Source organism: Cebus imitator, unplaced genomic scaffold (assembly GCF_001604975.1).
Source record: "Cebus imitator isolate Cc_AM_T3 unplaced genomic scaffold, Cebus_imitator-1.0 Scaffold143, whole genome shotgun sequence".
In the NCBI taxonomy this organism is placed as follows: domain Eukaryota; kingdom Metazoa; phylum Chordata; class Mammalia; order Primates; family Cebidae; genus Cebus; species Cebus imitator.
This window is the reverse complement of record NW_016107458.1, coordinates 4,766,295-4,774,393: the sequence shown is the minus strand read 5'-3', so window position 1 is coordinate 4,774,393 and position 8,099 is coordinate 4,766,295.

The window sequence follows — 8,099 nt, the reverse complement described above, 5'->3', positions numbered from 1 at the left end:
TTTTTTTTGAGATAAAGTCTCTCTCTGTTGCCAGGCTGAAGTGCAGTGGCATGATCTCGGCTCACTGCAACCTCCACCTCCTGGATTCAAGTGATTCTCCTGCCTCAGACTCCTGAATAGCTCAGACTAGCAGGCACACACCACCACACCCAGCTAATTTTTGTATTTTTAGTAGAGACAAGCAAGGTTTCACTATGTTGGCCAAGATGGTCTCCATCTGTTGGTCTTGTGATCTGCCCACCTCAGCCTCCCAAAGTACTGGGATAACAGGCGTGAGCCACCACGCCCAGCCAACATATCAACTTTTAAGGAATATACAGTTTATTGAAGAAACAAACTAATCAATCCCACAGACAAATGTAATTTTTGAAATTACATGTAAATATACTTTACACATTGCAACTGTAACCGGTGCTACAAAAAAGGGCATGAGGTGCTACAGGAGCCTATGAGGAGAAAATCAAATTACCTATCAGGTCTCCCGGGAAAAGTGTCCCTTGAACTGAGATCTTAAAGATGAGTAAGAGTTAACTACATAAAATAGGTAGGTAAAAACATTCAGAAAGGGATCTGCTCATGCAAACACCCTTTGGAGGGAGGGAAGATTTTCTGGGACCCAGTCCAATCAACCAAAATACCAGTGTAGCTGGAGCCACACATAAGGCTGGAGAGATAAGTAGATACCATTGAAGAAGTTGTGTCTTTACTCTTATATCAATGGGAAGGTATTTAATATTTTAAGCAGGTAAGTAACAATCAGATTCACAATTTGGAAAAATTCCCTTTTGCCTGGAGATAGGTTGGAAGCAAGCTCAGATGACTGCATGTTAGAAAGCTATTCCAGCAGCCAGGGGAAAGATGACTTGGGCAAGAGTGTTGCTAGAGGGCATGAGAAATGAACAGATTGTACTGTATACAGGAGATGAAAACTAGGACTTAACAATGTATTGGATGCGGTAAGTGAGGCAGAGGAACGTGTTGAGAATGAGTGTAGGCTTCTGGCTCCCATAATCTGATAGGCAGGCAATTGTTTGCAAGTAGAGGTTCATGGATCCATCCAAGCTTCTTCCATTGTGGGGTTCTATCACCTTCAACAACTGACTTTCAAGGTCACTGTGCTCATCCCACATCAGGAGGTAGGTGGGAAAAAGCATGAAGAATAGAATTGAGAACTTGTTAGGGGGCAAGTGTGGAAGCTGCTTATGTCACTCTGCTCTTCTTCCTTTGGCTGTGAGGAAGGCTGGGAAACAGAATCTGGCTATCTTTCCAGGAAGAAGAGCAAACAAGTTTTGTCACTAGTTAGCAGTCTCTGCCTCAATGGGAAAGCTAGAAAATGATCATATTCTTTATTCTAGTCATAGAAGTATTTCATGGGGACAGAGAACAGTTTTCCATCTTCCAGATTTATGTTTAGTTTCACTTATTTCTCCTTATCCCCATAGCTCTTGTCTTTACAAAAGTAACTAGAGTTCCACACTTGCATATATTCATTTTTAGTAGGGGCAAAACTCCAGTAGCACCTGTATCACCAGTGAGACAGAACCATTCATTCCCCTGAAAAGGGGGCTGAAGCCAGGGAGCCAAGTGGTCTGGCTCCACAGGTCCCACCCCCACAGAGCCCAGTAAACTAAGACTGGCTTGAAATTCTCACTGCCATTACAGCAGTCTGAGATGGACCTGGAATGCCCAAGCTTGGTGGGGGGAGGGGCATCCACCATTGCTGAGGTTTGAGTAGGTGGTTTTACTCTCACAGTGTAAACAAAGCCACTGGGAAGTTTGAACTGGGCAGAGCCCATGCTCAGCAAAGCCTCTGCAGGCAGACTGTGTCACTTGACTCCCTCCTCACTAGACAGGGCATCTCTGAAAAAAGGCAGCAGCCCATCATGGACTTATAAATAAGGCACCCATCTCCCTGGGACAGAGAACCTGGGGGAAGGGTGGCTGTGGGCACAGCTTCGGCAGACTTAAACGTCCCTGCCTGACAGCTCTGAAAGGAGCAGTGGATCTCCCAGCACGGTGTTCAAGCTCTGATAAGGGACAGACTGCCTCCTCAAGTGGGTCCTTGACCCCCGTGTATCCTGACTGGGAGATACCTCCCAGTAGGGGCCGACAGCCATCTCATACAGGAGAGCCCTGGCTGGCATCTGGTGGGTGCCCCTCTGGGATGAAGCTTCCATCGGAAGGAATAACCAGCAATCTTTGCTGTTGTGCAGCCTTTGCTGGTGATACCCAGGCAAACAGGGTCTAGAGTGAACCTCCAGCAAACTCCAGCAGACCTGCAGCAGAGGGGCCTGATTGTTAGAAGGAAAACTAAGAAGCAGAAATAGTATCAACATCAACAAAAAGGATGTCCACTCAGAGACCCCATTCAAAGGTCACTGACTTCAAAGACTAAAGGTAGATAAATACACCAAGATGGGGAGAAACCAGCACAAAAAGGCTGAAAATACCAAAAACCAGAACGCCTCTTCTCCTCCAAAAAAATCACAACTCCTCACCAGCAAAGGAATAAAACTGGGTGGAGAATGAGTTTGATGAATTAATAGAAGCAGGCCTCAGAAGGTGGGTAATAACAAACTCCTCCAAGCTAAAGGAGCATGTTCTAACCCAATGCAAGGAAGCTAAGAACCTTGAAAAAAGGTTAGATGAATTGCTAACTAGAATAATCTCAGAATAAATGACCTGATGGAGCTGAAAAACACAGCACGAGAACTTCATGAAGCATACACAGGTATCAACAGCCGATCAATCAAGGAGAAGAAAGGATATCAGAGATCGAAGATCAACTCAATGAAATAAAAAGAGAAGGCAAGAAAATAGAAAAAAGAGTGAAAAGAAATGAACAAAGCCTCCAAGAAATATGGGACTATGTGAAAGCAACAAATGTATGTTTGATTGAAATGAAGGAAAACATATTAATAGAGAGAAAGACAGAGAAAAGTCGGTTTACCACCAAAGNCTGAAAAACACAGCACGAGAACTTCATGAAGCATACACAGGTATCAACAGCCGATCAATCAAGCGGAAGAAAGGATATCAGAGATGGAATATCAACTCAATGAAATAAAGTGAGAAAACAAGATTAGAGAAAAAGGAGTGAAAAGAAACAAATAAAGACTCCAAGAAATGTTGGACTATGTGAAAGCAACAAATGTATGTTTGATTGAAATGAAGGAAAACATATTAATAGAGAGAAAGACAGAGAAAAGTCGGTTTACCACCAAAGGGAAACCCATCAGAATAATAGTGGATCTCTTGGCAGAAACCGTATAAGCCAGACAGAGTGGGGTCCAATATTCAACATTCTTAAAGAAAAGAATTTTCAACCCAGAATTTCATATCCAGCCAAACTAAGCTTCATAAGTGAAGGAGAAATAAAATCCTTTGCAGACAAGCAAATGCTGAGAAATTTTTGTCACCACCAGCCCTGCCTTACAAGAGCTCTTGAAGGAAGCTCTAAACATGGAAAAGAACAACTGGTACCAGCCACTACAAAAACCAAATTGTAAAGACCATCGATGCTATGAAGAATCTGCATCAACTAACGGGCAACATAACCAGCTAGCATCACAATGACAGGATCAAATTAACACATAACAATATTAGCCTTAAATGTAAATGGGCTAAATACCTCAGTTAAAAGACATAGACTGGCAAATTGAATACAGAGTCAAGTCCCATCGGTGTGCTATATTCAGAAGACCCATCTCATGTGCAAAGACACACATAGACTGAAAATAAAGAGATGAAGGAATATTTACCAAGCAAATGGAGAGCAAAAAAAGAGCAGAGGTTGCAACCCTAGTCTCTGATGAAACAGACTTTAAACCAGCAAAGATCAAAAGAGACAAATAAGGTCATTACATAATGGTAAAGGGATCAATGCAACAAGAAGAGCTAACTGTCTTAAATATATATGCACCCAATACAGGAGCACCCAGATTCATAAAGCAAATACTTAGAGACTTACAGAGACTTAGATTCCCACACAATAATAGTGGGAGATTTTAACACCACACTGTCAATATTAGACAGATCAATGAGACAGAAAATTAACAAGGATATGCAGGACTTGAACTCAGCTCTGGACCAAGCAGACCTAATAGACATCAACAAAACTCTTCACCCCAAATCAATTTTGGTATATGTGCTGCCAAAGCGAGCACTCTTCACCCCAAATCAAAACATACATTCCTCTTAGCACCACATCACACTTATTCTAAAATTGACCACATAATTAAAACACTCCTCAGCAAATGCGAAAGAATGGAAATCATAACAAACAGTATCTCAGGCCACAGTGCAATCAAATTAGAACTCAGGATTAAGAAACTCACTCAAAATCGCACAACTACATGGAAACTCAACAACCTGCTTCTGAATGACTACTGGGTAAATAACAAAACTAAGGCAGAAATAAAAATATTCTTTGAAACCAATGAGAACAAAGACACAACGTACCAGAATTTCTGGGACATATTTAAAGCAGTGTGTAGAGGGAGATTTATAGCATTTAATGCCCACAAGAGAAAGCAGGGAATATCTAAAAATCAACACCCTAACATCACAATTAGAAGAACTAGAGAAGCAAGAGCAAACAAATTCAAAAGGTAGCAGAAGACACAAAATAACTGAGACCAGAGCAGAACTGAAGGAGATAGAGACACAAAAAAACCCTTCAAAAACTCAGTGAATCCAGGAGCTGCTTTTTTTAAAAAGTCAACAAACTAGATAGACCGCTAGCCAGACTAATAAGAAAAGAGAGAAGAATCAAATAGACGCAATTAAAAAAGATAAAGAAGATATCACCACCAATCCTACACAAATACAAACTACTGTCAGAAAATACTATAAACACCTCTATACAAATACACTAGAAATTCTAGAAGAAATGTGTAAATTCCTGAACACATACACCCTCCCAAGACTGACCAGGAATAAGTCAAATCCCTGAATAGACCAATAACAAGTTCTGAAATTGAGGCAGTAATTAATAGCCTACCAACCAAAAGAAGTCCAGGATCAGAGGATTCACAGCCAAATTCTACCAGAGGTAAAAAGAGGAGCTGGTACCATTCCTTCTGAAACTAATCCAAACAACAGAAAAAGAGAATCCTCCATAACTCATTTTATAAGGCCAGCATCATCCTCATATGAAAACCTGGCAGAGACCCAACAAAAAAAGAAAATTCCAGGCCAATATCCCTGATGAATATTGATACAAAAAAATCCACAATAAAATACTGGCAAACTGAATCCAGCAGCACATCAAAAAGCTTATCCACATAATCAAGTCAGCTTCATCCCTGGGATATAAGGCTGTTTCAACATACACAAATCAATAAATGCAATCCATCAAATAAGCTGAACCAGTGACAAAAACCACATGCTATATCAATAGACATAGAGAAGGCCTTCAACAAAATTCAACAGACCTTTATGCTAAAAACTCTCAATAAACAAGGTATCGGTGAGTCGTATCTCAAAATAATAAGAGCTATTTATGACAAACCCACAGCCAGTATCATACTGAATGGGCAAAAACTGGAAGCATTCCTTTTGAAAAACATCACAAGAAAGGACGTCTTCTCTCATGACTCCTATTCAACATAGTATTGGAAGTTCTGGCAAGGGCAGTCAGGCAAGGGAAAGAAATAAAGATTATTCAATTAGGAAAAGAGGAAGTCAAACTGTCTCTGTTTGCAGATGACATGACTGTATATTTAGAAAACCCCCTCATCTCAGCCCAAAATCTCCTTAAGCTGATAAGCAACTTCAGCAAAGTGTCAGGATACAAATCAATGTGCAAAATTCACAAGCTTTTTTTTTTTTTTTTTTTTTTTTTTGAGATGGAGTCTCGCTCTATTGCCCAGACTGGAGTGCACTGGCACAATCTGCTCACTGCAACCTCCGCCTCCTGGGTTCAAGCAATTCTTCTGCCTCAGTCTCTTGAGTAGCTGGGATTACAGGCATGCACCACCATGCCCAGCTTATTTTTGTATTTTTAGTAGAGACAGAGTTTCACCATGTTGGCCAGGCTGGTCTCGAACCCCTGACCTCAGGTGATCTGCCCACCTCGGCCTCCCAAAATGCTGGGATTACAGGTGTGAGCCACCATGACTGGCTGATGACAAGCATCACTATACACCAACAACAGACAAACAGAGAGCCAAATCATGAGTAAACTCCCATTCACAATTGCTACAAAGAGAATAAAATGCCTAGGAATACAACTTACAAGGGATGTGAAGGACCTCTTCAAGGAGAACTACAAACTACTGCTCAAGGAAATAAGAGAGAACACAAACAGATAGAAAAACATTCCATGCTCATTGATAGGAAGAATCAATATTGTAAAAATGGCCTTACTGTCCAAAGTAATTTATAGATTCAATGCTATCCTCCTCAAGTTACCATTGATTTTCTTCAGAGAATTAGGGAAAAAAACTGCTTTAAATTTCATTTGGAACCAAAAAAAAAGCCCACATAGCCAAGACGATCCTAAGCAAAAAGAACAAATCTGGAGGCATCATGTTATCTGACTTCAAACTATACTACAAGGTGATAGTAACAAAAACAGCATGGTATTGGTACCAGTACCAAAACAAATATATAGACCAATGAAACAGAACAGAGACCTCAGAAATAACACCACATATCTACAACTCTCTGATCCTTGACAAACCTGAAGAAACTAGCAATGGGGAAAGGATTTCCTATTTAATAAATGGGGTTGGGAAAACTGGCTAGCCATGCACAGAAACTGAAACTGGATCCCTTCCTTACACCTTATACAAAAATTAATTCAAGATGGATTAAAGACTTAAATATAAGACCCAAAACCATAAAAACCCTAGAAGAAAACATAGGCAATACTATTCAGGACATAGGCATGGGCAAAGACTTCATGACTAAAACCACAAATGGGATCTAATTAAACTAAAGAGCTTCTGCACAGCAAAAGAAACTATCATCAGAGTGAACAGGCAAGCTACAGAATGAAAGAAAAATTTTGCAATCTATTCATTTGACAAAGGGCTAATATCCAGAATCTACAAAGAACTTAAACAAATGTACAAGAAAAAAACAACCCCACCAAAAACTGGGTGAAGGATATGAACAGACAATTCTCAAAACAAGACATTTATGCAGCCAAGAAATGTATGAAAAAAAGCTCATCATCACTGGTCACTAGAGAAATGCAAATCAAAACCACACTGAGATACCATCTCCCTTTAGTTAGAATGGCAATCATTAAAAGGTCAGGAAACAACAGATGCTGGAGACAATGTGGAGAAATAGGAACGCTTTTACACTGTTGGTGGGAGTGTAAATTAGTTCAACCATTGTGGAAGACAGTGTGGTAATTGGGACAAGTATCTAGAACTAGAAATACCATTTGACCCAGCAATCCCATTATTGAGTATATACCCAAAGAATTATAAATCATTATATAAAGACGCATGCATATACATGTTTATTGCAGCACTGTTCACAATAACGAAGACTTGGAACCAATCCAAATGATCATCAATGATAGACTGTATAAAGCAAATGTGGCACATATACACCATGGAACACCGTGCAGCCATAAAAAAGGATAAGTTCATATCCTTTGCAAGGACATGGATGAAGCTGGAAACCATCATTCTCAGCAAACTAACCCAAAAATAGAAAACCAAACACTGCATGTTCTCACTCATAAGTGGCAGTTGAACAATGAGAACACATGACTATAGGGAGGGAAATATCACACACTGGGGCCTTTTGGGGGTGGGGAGCTAGGGGAGGGAGAGTATTAGGAGAAATACCTAATGTAGATGATGGGTTGATGGGTGCAGCAAACCACCATGGCACATGGCAGCAAACAAACCTGCACATTCTGTACATGTACCCCAGAACTTAAAGTATGATAAAATAAAATTTAAATTTATTTATTTTTTTAAAGAAAGAAAGAGAAAGAAAGAAAGGAAGAAAGGAAGGAAGAAAGGAAAGAAAGAAGGAGAAAGAATGAAAGAAGAAAGAAAGAAAGAAAGAAAGAAAGAAAGAAAGAAAGAAAGAAAGAAAGAAAGAAAGAAAGAGAGAGAGAGAGAAAGGAG